The sequence below is a fragment of the Kogia breviceps genome, chromosome 4 (assembly GCF_026419965.1).
Source record: "Kogia breviceps isolate mKogBre1 chromosome 4, mKogBre1 haplotype 1, whole genome shotgun sequence".
Lineage (NCBI taxonomy): Eukaryota > Metazoa > Chordata > Mammalia > Artiodactyla > Physeteridae > Kogia > Kogia breviceps.
In genome coordinates this window covers 105,212,241-105,227,236 of record NC_081313.1, presented here as the reverse complement: position 1 = coordinate 105,227,236, position 14,996 = coordinate 105,212,241, and the positions used below count along the sequence as shown (strand labels likewise).

The 14,996-nt window shown below is 39.3% G+C and overlaps 1 protein-coding gene across 8 annotated transcripts in view; it reads right to left on the bottom strand.

Annotated features, from left to right (window-relative positions):
- MEGF10 (multiple EGF like domains 10) overlaps positions 1 to 14,996 on the bottom strand; it is a 376,760-nt gene that overhangs the window by 187,945 nt on the left and 173,819 nt on the right. The window contains exon 1 of one of the 8 annotated variants that reach the window (XM_067031515.1): positions 4,192 to 4,225. The exons of the other annotated variants lie outside the window; for them this stretch is intronic. The gene's annotated coding sequence lies outside the window, so the exon portion shown is untranslated. Of the gene's footprint in view, positions 1 to 4,191; positions 4,226 to 14,996 lie in introns of those variants that run through there. 8 annotated transcript variants of the gene reach the window in all.

Sequence of the window (14,996 nt, the reverse complement as noted above, 5' to 3'; positions counted from 1 at the left end):
GGGTTTATCTGATCACATCTCAACTGACTCCCATTCTTTAAATTTCCCATTAAACTACCAAAAAGGACTATGGTTTCTGCTCTAGTTATTTTTCAGTCAAGAGTAATTTTTAAAATATCAGGCTTATAATGTTTTGCTTCTGTATTACCCAAAATACATGACAAGAAAATGAAAGTAATGTAGATCCCTAAATGAAAATAAAGGGCTCTTTCTAGAAAAAAATGGTGAATGAATTTAGAGAAGCAAACAGCAAATATTCACTACCATCTACCTACCTAAAAATAATAGAAGTAATCTTTTTCTTGTACACTACACCAAAATAAATTTGAAACAGATAAAAATAATATTAAAAGAAATGACCCTTTAAATACTGGAAGATAATCCCAGTAACTAATTTTTCTAACTCCTAAGAAAACATTTTCTGTGTGACACCAAAGGCAAAAAAAGAAAAAAATTTAAAAATAGGTTTTTCAATAATATTTTCATTTCAGAAGTTTTAAAATATATCAAAATTAGAAACAGTACTCGCCACCTAGTTTTAACAATCATTTACATTGTACCATAGTCACTTCATGCCTCTATTTTGATTATATCATTCCAAAATAAATGAAAAGTACCGAGATATTTCACTTCTACATGCTTCAGCACAGATGTCCAAAAAGCTGGAACATATGCCAAAATACCACAATACCTTTATGACACCTAACAAAATTGACAATTATTCCATACAATCATTTAATATCTAGTCCATTATCAAATTTCCTCATTGAAACAAACAAGAAATTAACTGTTTCTGTTCAGACCAGGATCAAACATTACATTTGGTTGTTATCTCTTTGAAGCCTTTTGAAATCTAGAACAGTACCCTCTACCCCAATTTTATTTGCCTATGGAGCTGACTCTTCTAAGAGCTCAGATCAGTTTTCTTAGAGAAAATGCCACATTCTGGACTGATTATTTCTTCATGGTGTTATTTAACATGATTTAAGATTGATAGATTTCATTCTGAAAAAGGAAAGAGTTGAGACAGACATCCAGAGCTGTCCAATAGAACTTTCTACAATGATGGAAATGTTCTACGTCTATGCCATTCATCATGGCAGCCACTAGTCACATTGCTATTCAGCACTCAAAGTGCAGCTAGCGCGACCAAAGGACTAAATTGTAATTTAATTTTAATTAATTTAAGTTTTAAGTTTGAATAGCTACCTGTGGCTAGTGCCTACTGAATCATTTGTGTAACACAAAAGTGAATATAAATTGCCTACATTCTGCCTGTATGTAGCAGGTATTTGATAAATGTTGGCCCCTCTCTCTTTTAAATGTATTTTTTAAAGCATGTTATGCAATGTATTATCATATATTGAATATAAAATGAAGCTGTATGTATGACCTTATAGTGTGATTAAGACCTTTTCAACAGCAGAGAAGTAAAGGCCATCTGTTTACTTCTGGAATCCTTAAGATCAGCACCAATTGCTATAGTTATCAGGTTATATCCATGATCCGTATGCAAAAATATCTCAGAAATAGTGTAGTTATTCTGCAGTCTATATTCACATCTTTAACATATATACATAAGGTTTAAGAGTTAGAATTCACATTTTCTGAAATAGCTGGCCCTGCACATTCACTTTTCTTTCAAATTGCTTATAGTGTGTGGTTAGGATTACTTAGAACAAGCTAGGGTAATGAGATTTAATACTGTGACTTTTATTCCAACTTAGAAAAAGGATCTCTTTTTCCATGGGATTTAAGCTGGAGCTCCTGAGAGCCTACCTGATAGTGAATACAACACAGAGGAAAACAGAACTGAGACACAGATCCACTTGGTCCCTGCATCCAACCATGCCTGCAGCAGACAATTTTGAATGAGGAGGATCATGTCCACACTTTTCAGTTTCACAAGCCAAGAAATTTCTTGTTTTTCCTAAACTAATTTGAATTGTGTTTCTTTCTGTCTTTGAACCTGAAAGAGTGCTGTCAAAATGTAACAACCACAGAGCATACAATTTGGAATCAGACAAACTAGATTCTAACATATCTCTGATCTAGTTTCCACATCTAGAGATAATAACGCCTTCCTCTTAGGCCTGTCACGAGGACTAAATGAAATAGTATGATCTGCATGTGAGAGACACTGAATATACTGGTTCCCTTTTTGAATTTCCCCTGAGAGCTGTATTTTTTAATTGAAGTACAGTTGATTTACAATGTTTCAGGTGTACAGCAAAGTGATTCATTTATACATGTACATATATATCTATTCTTTTTCATATTCTTTTCCATTATAGGTTATTACAAGATATTAAATATAGTTCCCTGTGCCATAGAGTTGATTTTTGTTGTTTATCTGTTTTATATTTAGTAGTGTGTATCTGTTAATCCAAAATTCCTAATTTAACCCTCCCCCACCCTTTCCCCTTTGGTAAACATAAGTTTGTTTACTATACCTTTGGGTCTATTTCCATTTTGTAAATAAATTCATTTGCATAATTTTTTTAGATTTCATATATAAGTGAAATCATATATTTGTCTTTGTCTGACTTACTTCACTTAGTATGATAATCTCTAGGTCTATCCATGTTGTTGCAGATGGCATTATTTCATTTTTTTTTTTTATGGCTGGGTGATATTCCACTGTATATATATACCACATCTTCTTTATCCATTCATCTGTTGATGGACATTTAGCTTGCTTCCATATCTTGGCTATTGTAAATAGTGCTCCTATGAACATTAGGGTACAGGTATCTTTTTGAATTAAAGTTTTCATCTTTTGTGGATATAAGCCCAGGAGTGGAATTGCTGGATCATATGGTAACTCCACTTTTAGTTTTTTAAGGAACTTCCATACTGTTTTCCATAGTGGCTGCACCAATTTACATTCCCACCAACAGTGTAGAAGGGTTCCCTTTTCCCTGGGAGCTATATTGATATCACACCCTTGAGTTCTCACACAATGTTTTCTTTTTCTTTGCTCATTTAAAAGTTCCCCATTTATACCCACATGTAATGTGAAGTCATCTGAACCTAAATTAAAAATGGAGAAGGATATTTCATATAGTTGGCAATGTAATGTTCCCCATCTAGTTTCATAAGAGAATCAGTTTAGGGAGCAAGAACATTTGCCTTCTGTTATACAGACCCCAAATGACGGCTGTGAATTTGTATTGCTCTTCACACAGTCTATACCTTTTTGGTTTATGACACCAATGTAATAGGGGTTTAATCTTATTCAGGCACTGGTCACATGGCACAGTTTCTTTTGCCTTCTTAAATGTAATCATGTGTAGAATCTCCTCTAGTGGCACTAAAGACTTACTCATCTTTTATGATCACACTGGATTTAAGTTAAGTAGTTTGATAATCAGATGGAATATAATTAACCATTTACAGGATTACCTAGGCTAAAAATCAACACAGTAAAATACAGTGAGTATGTTTATGACCATCTACATCCCTGTATTAATAAAGGTGATCAGATTATACAATTCAAATGATTTTCAGGAAAATATTCCTGGCACAGACGATTAGAAACATGTTTAAGCTAAATTTAGAATTCAGGAAAAGCAGTCCTACAGCTTAGTTTCCATTATTTTTTTCCTTTCAACTAAGCTCTTATGCTAAATAAATTAAAGTCTCCAAGGTGTTTAAACAGTTCAGTCTATAGTAGTATGCTATAGTTTATTATAAAATACAGTTGTAAAATCATTGCTAAGTTACCCCTAATACCTGCATGGTCATAACTGGAAATCTCTAGCAAAAGCATCAGTGTCTTGCTTACCCATTAGTTTTAGCTCCTTATCTGTAACTGTTCATCTCCTCCTTGAGAATCTCTCTCTCTTCCCCAAAGTCTCACCCCTGTCTCTGGAGCATTGCATCACAGTCATGAAACCATTTCCCAATTTGTCAGGCAAAATGCCACTTTCTATCGTCTAATAATCTATCTAAAATAATCTCATACACCTCTAAGATTTTTTTCATTCTTTTAAAAAAGCTCATCATAGTATGTTTCAAACTGTTTCAAAATTTAGAAAATCAATGCAATATGTCTTTAAAGGTAGGCAATACCTAGTACCATATATATTTCTTAAAGCAGTAGAAAATTTTTATTGTTGCTCTTTTGTCTTAGCGTGGCCCTTACTTTGTTATTTTTAGCAACTATTATGAGGATTTGCCCTGCCTCACCTCTATTTTCACCCCATCAGCAGTATGACCATATGTGGCAGGATAAAACTTCAAAGTATTGATCCAAAATTGTTCCCATCTCTATCAAGACCCTACTTTTTAGTACAGGCAGTTGGCTTGAAGGCTCAACCTAGGAGAGGAAAGAGATAAAACTAGAGAAAAAAAGCATGTAAAACAGATATATCTGGAAAGATATATGACAGAGTTTTTCTTATACTCAATTTTAGAATTCTCTTAACTGGGGAGAGGGAAGAACAGAAAGAAGAGAAATAGAATAAAGTGAGTTGGGGCCCTATATCCTGTACCCCTCCAAAGACCTGAGGGTGATGAACTGGTCCTAGACAGGTTTAGGATCTTTGAATAAAAGGAGACTTGTGGCCTGCTTTCTGTCTGGACCAGGGGTCCCCAACCCCCGGGCCATGGACCGGGACTAGTCAGCAGCCTTTTAGGAACCAGGCCGCACAGGAGAAGGTGAGTGGCCCGCTCCCCATTGCTCGCATTACCGCCTGAACCATCCCCTGCCCCGCCCCTCCCATCCGTGGAAAAACTGTCTTCCATGTAACCAGTCCCTGGTGCCAAAAAGGTTGGGGACTGCTGGTCTAGACAATAAAGAGAGAGCAAATCCCCACAGAAGGCTGATGTGTTAATTGTTTGCTGGATACTACAGGCTGGTTCCCACCCATCTAATCTCTCCCTTGTATCACAGGGGCTAGAAGCCTGGAAACTACATTTCCCAATCCCCCTTGCTGGGCAGTTTTCAGTTCAGGACCTGCTAGTAGAAAGGACTTGCACAAGATTAAAGTGAAATGCTGGGACAACTGGATACTCACATGCAAAAGACTGAATTTGGACCTCTACCTCAAATCATATATAAAATTTAGCTCAAAATGGATCTAAGACCTAAATCCATGAAGTAAAACTGTAAAATTCTTAGTAGAATACATAGCAGTAAATCTTCATGATCTCTGATTTTGCAATGGATTCTTAAATATGATACCAAAAGTATAGGCAGCAAAAGAAAAAAAACCAGATAAATTAGACTTTATCAAAATCAAAAACTTTCATATACCAGTGGACATTATCAAAAAGTGAAAAGACAGCCCACAATATGGGAGAAAATATTTGTAAATCACATATATGATAAGGAACTTGTATCTAGAATATATTAAGAAACATTACAACTCAATAATAAAGACAAATTATCCAATTAAAAACTGGGAAATTATCTGAACAGACATTTCTCAAAAAATATATATAGAAGTGATGAATAATCACAAGAAAACATGCTCAACATCATTAGCCAACAGGGAAATGTAAATCAAAAGCACAATGGGGTACTATTTCATACCCACTAGGAAGGCTAAATAAAAAAATAAGATAACAACAAATGTTGGTGAGGATGTAGAGAAATTGGAACCCTTATACACTGCTGGTGGGATGTAAAATGGTGCAGCATCTTTGGAAATCAGTTTATCATTTCTTCAAAATGTTAAACTTAGAGTTACCATATGACTCAACAATTCAGCTCCTAAGTATATACCAAACATATATACATCAACACAAAAGCTTATACGTGAATGTTCATATCAGCATTATCAGTAATAGCCAAAAAGCTGAAATAACCCAAATGTCCATTAACTGATGAATTGATAAATAAAATGTGGTATATTCATACAATGGAATATTATTCATCAATAAAAGCAAATACTGACACATGCTACAACATGCATGAACCTTGGAAATATGCTAAGCAAAAGAATCCAATCACAAAGGACGATATATTTTAAGATTCTATTTATACGAAAAGTCCGGAATAGGCAAATCTACAGAGACAAAAAATCAATTAGTGTTTTCCTAGGGATGGGGAGGGGAGGGTTGCGGGGTGACATCTAAAGAGAAGGGGTTTCTTTTGGGGCTAATGAAAAGGTTCCAGTATTGACTGTGGTGATGGATGCACAACTCTGAATATACTAAAGCCAGCGAATTACACACTTTAAATGGTTGAATAGCATGGTATATAAATGATATCTCAATAAATCTGTTTTTAAAAAAATATTAAAGGGAAGAAGAAAGGCAAAGCCGCATCTTCTGGCCTTGACTGTGGCAGCAGTGCACCCCTCTAGTAACTGCACTGTCTCTGCAGGGGCATAAGAGCACTGGCTCAGAGCAATTCAGGGTTAGACGGGTGCAGTCTCCTACAGGGGCTACAGCAGCTTCCTGGAGTTCCTGAACATTGACTAACATCAATTTCCTCCCCTTCCTTTTTTCTCGTTCATTCCTTTCAGCAAATTTGGAGCTTAATTCCCTGGATTAAATCTCACTCTGTTTGAAATTCCTAGAGTGATTTGTTTTCCTAACTAAATCTTGGCTGTTATTATTGCCTAGAGAACATGCGTCCTCCTTGTTCTTTTCCTGACAAATTCCATATTTCATTTAGGTCCACACTCCTCCCACACACAGACAAATGCCTGAGGAGATGGTGAGCCCCACCTCAGCTTCAGGGTTCAGCCTGATTTTGGTCTAAGGGTAATCCCATTCCTCTTACTAAAAATTGGTTTAGAAATAGGCCTATGGCCCGGTTATGCCGACAAAAGATAAAGAAGAGCTTGCCGGAGACTTCTAGAAACATTCCTCTTCATTCTTAAGAAAGAAGCACGAAAAACCAACTATATAAAAGAGAAAGCCCTAATTTCTGCAGGCAGCTACCATACAACCAAGACAGCAGCCCACCTTAGAATGAAGATGACAGGCAGAGGCAGGGCAGAGAGAACCCAACTCTTCAACTGTTGAATCTACACACTCTGAAGCTCACCTCACCTCTTGACTTCTTCTATGAGCTAAAAACTTGCCTTAAGGCTGTTTGAGATAAGTTACCTATTACAGCTGGAAACATCTTAATTTATGCCCTGAGTCACTTTGAAATGGCAGCCCCTCCAGGCAGACAGGGCATGAGATAACTTCCTCAGTTTCCCACCGTCCCAGAGTGGCATGAAATATCATGCAAAATGTACCTCTAAAAACTGAGAAATTTAGCCAAGAGGGGGCTGATGGACCTGGAGGGGACTTGCATCCATGATGAGGGACACAGAGGCAAGAACCACACAAAACCAGAGATGAGGTAGGAATGTAGACATCAGGACAGAAGGGTAATGACAACCAGGAACCAGATGGCCTCCTACACCACAGCGAATGCCACACAGGACAGATGATAACCTGGGCCACACCCTCTCCACTTGACACCTCAAGGCAACTTAACACCCTCCCCTCCCCGCACCCACATGCCTCAAGACTTAGGAGGACGATGAATTGACTGGATTAATTTCCCACCATCAAATAGAATGGAACTTCAAAATAAAGATTGTTGGATCATGGGAAAATGAAAAACATTACAGACTGAGAAAATCATAACCCTAGAAATGTACATCCCAATTACGCAGAACTCATTCTTTGGCCACTGGGTGGCAGGGGAGGTATGATCATCTTGATTCCCAGCCCCACCCCACATTTATCGATCTTGTCATCATGGAGAATCACAGTCAGCCTTGTCAAATTTTCCTCTGCAACCTATTCTCATCTGGAATTGTTCAAAGTTCAGGCTCAAACTATCTCATGAATGGAATTTATATTACAAGAGGCTCTTGGGTACAATCCCGATTAGAGGGCTCAGGGTAGAACTGCTGCCCTTCAACCACTGCAATGACTCTTGCCACCACTGTCCTCTTGATCAAAAAATGGATATAGAGAGGAGCTTCAAGATGGCGGAAGAATAAGACGCGGAGATCACCTTCCTCCCCACAGATACATCAGAAATACATCTACACTTAGAAATGCTCCTATAGAACACCCACTGAACGCTGGCAGAAGACCTCAGACCTCTGAAAAGGTAAGAAACACCCCACGTACCTGGGTAGGGCAAAAGAAAAAAGAAAACACAGAGACAAAAGAATAGGGATGGGACCTACACCAGTGGGAGGGAGCTGTGAAGGAGAAAAGGTTTCCACACACTAGAAGCCCCGTTGTGCGTGGAGACTGCAGGTGGCGGACGGGGGGAACTTTGGAGCTATGGAGGAGAGCACAGTAACAGGGGTGTGGAGGGAAAAGTGGAGAGATTCCCGCACAGAAGATTGGTGCTGACCAGCACTCACCAGCCCGAGAGGCTTGTCTGCTCACCTGCCGGGGCGGGCAGGGGCTGGGAGCTGAGGCTCAGGCTTCGGTGGGATCCCAGGGAGAGGACTGGGGTTGGCGGCGTGAAGACAGCCTGAAGGGGTCAGTGCACAACGGCTAGCCGGGAGGGAGTCTGGGAGAAGTCTGGAGCTGCTGAAGAGGCAAGAGACCTTTTCTTCCCTCTTTGCTTCCTGGGGCGCAAGGAGAGGGGATTAAGCGCGCTGCTTAAAGGAGCTCCAGAGACAGGCGCGGAGCTGTGGAAGGGACAAGAGACTTTTTCTTGCCTCTTTGTTTCCTGGTGGGAGAGGAGAGGGGATTAAGCGTACGGCGTAAAGATAGCCGCGGCTATCAGCGCGGACTCCAGAGACTGGCGTGGGATGCTAGGTCTGCTGCTGCCACCTCCAGGAAGCCTGTGTGCGAGCACAGGTCACTCTCCACACCTCCCCTCCCGGGAGACTGTGCAGCCCGCCACTGCCGGGGTCCCAGGATCCAGGGACAGCGTCCCCGGGAGAACGCACGGCGCGCCTTGAGCCTGTGCAGCGTCACGACGGCCTCTGACGTTGCGGACTCGCCCCACACCCGTGCCACTCCCTCCCCCCAGCCTGAGTGAGCCAGAGCCTCTGAATCAGGGGCTCCTTTAACCCCGTCCTGTCTGAGTGAATAGCAGACGCCCTCTGACGACCTAGCGCAGAGGCGGGGCCAAGTCCAAAGCTGAACACCAGAAGCTGTGTGAACAAAGAGGAGAGGGGGAGGTCTCTCCGAGCAGCTTCAGAAGCAGTAGATTAAAGATCCACAATCAGCTTGAAGTGCCCTGCATCTGTGGAATACCTGAATAGACAGAAAATCATCCCAAATTGAGGAGGTGGACTTTGGAAGCAAGATATATTATTATTTTCCCCTTTTTCTCTTTTTGTGAGTGTGTATGTGTGTGCTGCTGTGTGAGATTTTGTCTGTATAGCTTTGGTTTCATCATTTGTCCTAGGGTTCTGACCGAACCGTTTTTTTCTGTTTTTGTATTTGTTTTGTTTTTATAAAATTTTTCTTCTTAATAATTATTTTGTATTTTAATAATTTTATTTTATCCTACTTTATTTTACCTTCTTTCTTTCTTTCTTCCTTTCTTTCTTCCTTTCTTCCCTCCTTTCTTCTTTCCTTTCCTTTCTTCCTTCCTTCATTTATTCCTTCCCTTCTTCCTTCCTTCCTTCCTTCCTTCCTTTCCTTTCTATTTTCTTTCCCTTTTATTCTGAGCCGTGTGGATTAAAGGCTCTTCGTGCCCCAGCCAGGCATCAGGGCTGTGTCTCTGAGGTGGGAGAACCAACTTCAGGACAATGATCCACAAGAGAGCTCCCAGCTCCACGTAATATCAAACAGCAAAAATCTCCCAGAGATCTCCATCTCAACACCAAGACCCAGCTTTACTCAATAACCAGCAACCTACAGTGCTGGACACCCTATGCCCAACAACTAGCAAGACAGGACTATAGCCCCATCCATTAGCAGACAGGCTGCCTAAAATCATAATAAGGCTACTGACATCCCAAAACACACCACAAGACGTGGACCTGCCACCAGAAAGACAAGATCCAGCCTCATCCACCAGAACAGAGGCACTAGTCCCCCGAACCAGAAAACCTACTCAACCCACTGAACCAACCTTAGCCACTGGAGACAGTCACCAAAAACAATGGGAACTATGAACCTGCAGGCTGCAAAAAAGGAGACCCCAAACACACTAAGCAAAATGAAAAGACAGAAAAACACACAGCAGATGAAGGAGCAAGGTAAAAACCCACCAGACCTAACAAATGAAGAGGAAATAGGCAGTCTACCTGAAAAAGAATTCAGAATGATGAAAGTAAAGGTGATCCAAAATATTGGAAGTAGAATAGACAAAATGCAAGAAACATTGAACAAGGACCTAGAAGAAATAAAGAGGAAACAAGCAATGATGAACAACACAATAAATGAAATTAAAAATACTCCAGATGGGATCGATAGCAGAATAACTGAGGCAGAAGAACGGATAAGTGACCTGGAAGATAAAATAGTGGAAATAACTACTGCAGAGCAGAATAAAGAAAAAAGAATGAAAAGAACTGAGGACAGTCTCAGAGACCTCTGGGACAACATTAAATGCACCAACATTCTAATTATAGGGGTCTCAGAAGAAGAGAAAAAGAAAGGGACTGAGAAAATATTTGAAGAGATTATAGTTGAAAACTTCCCTAATATGGGAAAGGAAATAGTCAATCAAGTCCAGGAAGCACAGAGAGTCCCATACAGGATAAATCCAAGGAGAAACATGCCAAGACACATATTAATCAAACTATCAAAAATTAAATACAAAGAAAACATATTAAAAGTAGCAAGGGAAAAACAACAAATAACACACAAGGGAATCCCCAATAGGTTAACATCTGATCTTTCAGCAGAAACTCTACAAGCCAGAAGGGAGTGGCAGGACATATTTAAAGTGATGAAGGAGAAAAATCTACAACCAAGATTACTCTACCCAGCAAGGATCTCATTCAGATTTGATGGAGAAATTGAAACCTTTACAGACAAGCAAAAGCTGAGAGAGTTCAGCACCACCAAACCAGCTTTACAACAAATGCTAAAGGAACTTCTCTAGGCAAGAAACACAAGAGAAAGAGAAGACCTAAAAGAACAACCCGAAACAATTAATAAATGGTAATAGGAACATACATATCGATAATTACCTTAAATGTAAGTGGATTAAATGCTCCCACCAAAAGACACAGACTGGCTGAATGGATACAAAAACAAGACCCATATATATGCTGTCTACAAGAGACCCACTTCAGACCTAGGGACACATACAGACTGAAAGTCAGGGGATGGAAAAAGATATTCCATGCAAATGGAAATCAGAAGAAAGCTGGAGTAGCAATTCTCATATCAGACAAAATAGACTTTAAAATAAAAACTATTACAAGAGACAAAGAAGGACACTACATAATGATCAAGGGATCAATCCATGAAGAAGATATAACAATTGTAAATATTTATGCACCCAACATAGGAGCACCTCAATACATAAGGCAAATACTAACAACCATAAAAGGGGAAATCGACAGTAACACAATCATAGTAGGGGATTTTAATACCCCACTTTCACCAATGGATAGATCATCTAAAATGAAAATAAATAAGGAAACACAAGCTTTAAATGATACATTACAGATGATGGACTTAATTGATATTTATAGGATATTCCATCCAAAAACAACAGAATACACATTTTTCTCAAGTGCTCATGGAACATTCTCCAGGACAGATCATATATTGGGTAACAAATCTAGCCCTGGTAAATTTAAGAAAATTGAAATCGTGTCAAGTATCTTTTCCAACCACAATGCTCTGAGACTAGATATCAATTACAGGAAAAGATCTCTGAAAAATACAAACAAATGGAGATTAAACAATACACTACTTAATAACCAAGTGACCACTGAAGAAATCAAAGAGGAAATCAAAAAATACTTAGAAACAAATGGCAATGGAGACCTGATGACCCAAAACCTATGGGATGCAGCAAAAGCATTTCTAAGAGGGAAGTTTATAGCAATACAGTCCTACCTTAAGAAACAGGAAACATCTCGAATAAACAACCTAACTTTGCACCTAAAGCAATGAGAGAAAGAACAAAAAAAACCCAAATTTAGCAGAAGGAAAGAAATCATAAAGATCAGATCAGAAATAAATGAAAAAGAAATGAAGAAAAGTGACTCCGGGGGAAGCGAGAAGATGGCGGAAGAGTAAGACGCGGGGATCACTCTTCCTCCTCACAGATACATCAGAAATACATTAACACGTGGAACTTCTCCTATAGAACACCCACCGAACGCTGGCAGAAGACCTCAGACCTCAGACCTCAGCCGTGTGGATTAAAGGCTCTTGGCACTCCAGCCAGGTGTCAAGGCTGTGTCTCTGAGGTGGGAGAACTAACCTCAGGACACTGGTCCACAAGAGACCTCTCAGCTCCATGTAATATCAAACGGCGAAAATCTCCCAGAGATCTCCATCTCAACACCAAGACCCAGACTCACTCAAGGACCAGCAACAAACAGTGCTGGACACCCTATCCCCAACAAAGAGCGAGACAGGTCTACAGCCCCATCCATTAGCAGAGAGGCGGCCTAGAATCACAGTAAGGCTACCAACATCCCCATACACGCCCCCAGACGTGGACCTACCCACCAGGGAGACGGGATCCAGCCTCATCCACCAGAACAGGGGAACTGGTCCCCCCAACCAGGAAACCTGCTCAACCCACTGAACCAACCTCAGCCACTGGGGACAGCCACCAAAAATAGATAGAAATTCGAACCTGCAGCCTGCAAAAGGGAGACCCCAAACATAGTAAGATAAGCAAAATGAGAAGACAGAAAAACACACAGCAGATGAAGGAACAAGATAAAAACACACCAGACCTAACAGATGAAGAGGTAATAGCCAATCTACCTGAAAGAGAATTTAGAATAATGATGGTGAAGATGATGCAAAATCTTGGAAATAGAATAGACAAATTGCAAGAATCAGTTAACAAGGACCTAGAAGAAATAAAGAGGAAGCAAGTAATGATGAGCAACACAATAAATGAAATGAAAAATACTCTAGACGGGATCAGTAGCAGAATAACTGAGGCAGAAGGACGGATAAGTGACCTGGAAGATAAAATAGTGGAAATAACTACTGCAGAGCAGAAGAAAGAAAAAAGAATGAAAAGAACTGAGGACAGTCTCAGAGACCTCTGGGACAACATTAAACGCACCAACATTCGAATCATAGGGGTCCCAGAAGAAGAAGAGAAAAAGAAAGGGACTGAGAAAATATTTGAAGAGATTATAGTTGAAAACTTCCCCAATATAGGAAAGGAAATAGTCAACCAAGTCCAGGAAGCACAGAGAGTCCCATACAGGATAAACCCAAGGATAAACACGCCGAGACACATAATAATCAAACTGTCAAAAATTAAATACAAAGAAAACATATTAAAAGCAGCAAGGGAAAAACAACAAATAACACACAAGGGAATCCCCATAAGGCTAACATCTGATCTTTCAGCAGAAACTCTACAAGCCAGAAGGGAGTGGCAGGACATATTTAAAGTGATGAAGGAAAAAAACCTACAACCAATACTACTCTACCCAGCAAGGATCTCATTCAGATTTGATGGAGAAATTAAAACCTTTACAGACAAGCAAAAGCTGAGAGAGTACAGCACCACCAAACCAGCTTTACAACAAATGCTAAAGGAACTTCTCTAAGCAAGAAACATAAGAGAAGGAAAAGACCTACAAGAACAACCTGAAACAATTAAGTAAATGGTAATAGGAACGCACATATCAATAATTACCTTAAATGTAAATGGATTAAATGCTCCCACCAAAAGACACAGACTGGCTGAATGGATACAAAAACAGGACCCATATATATGCTGTCTACAAGAGACCCACTTCAGACCTAGGGACACTTACAGGCTGAAAGTGAGGGGATGGAAAAAGATATTCCATGCAAATGGAAATCAGAAGAAAGCTGGAGTAGCAATTCTCATATCAGACAAAATAGACTTTAAAATAAAAACTATTACAAGAGACAAAGAAGGACACTATATAATGATCAAGGGATCGATCCATGAAGAAGATATAACAATTGTAAATATTTATGCACCCAACATAGGCGCACCTCAATACATAAGGCAAATACTAACAGCCATAAAAGGGGAAATCGACAGTAACACAATCATAGTAGGGGACTTTAACACCCCACTTTCACCAATGGACAGATCATCCAAAATGAAAATAAACAAGGAAACACAAGCTTTAAATGATACATTACACAAGATGGATTTACTTGATATTTATAGGACATTCCATCCAAAAACAACAGAATACACATTTTTCTCAAGTGCTCATGGAACATTCTCCAGGATAGATCATATCTTGGGTCACAAATCTAGCCTTGGCAAATTTAAGAAAATTGAAATCGTATCAAGTATCTTTTCTGACCACAACGCTATGAGACTAGATATCAATTACAGGAAAAGATCTGTAAAAAATACAAGCACATGGAGGCTAAACAACACACTACTTAATAACGAAGTGATCACTGAAGAAATCAAAGAGGAAATCAAAAAGTACTTAGAAACAAATGACAATGGAGACACGACGACCCAAAACCTATGGGATACAGCAAAAGCAGTTCTAAGAGGGAAGTTTATAGCAATACAATCATACCTTAAGAAACAGGAAGCAACTCGAATAAACAACTTAACTTTGCACCTAAAGCAATTAGAGAAGGAAGAACAAAAAAACCCCAAATTTAGCAGAAGGAAAGAAATCATAAAGATCAGATCAGAAATTAATGAAAAAGAAATGAAGGAAACAATAGCAAAGATCAATAAAAGTAAAAGCTGGTTCTTTGAGAAGATAAATAAAATTGATAAACCATTAGCCAGACTCATCAAGAAAAAAAGGGAGAAGACTCAAATCAATAGAATTAGAAATGAAAAAGGAGATGTAACAACTGACTCTGCAGAAATACAAAAGATTATTAGAGATTACTATAAGCAACTCTATGGCAATAAAATGGACAACCTGGAAGAAATGGACAAATTC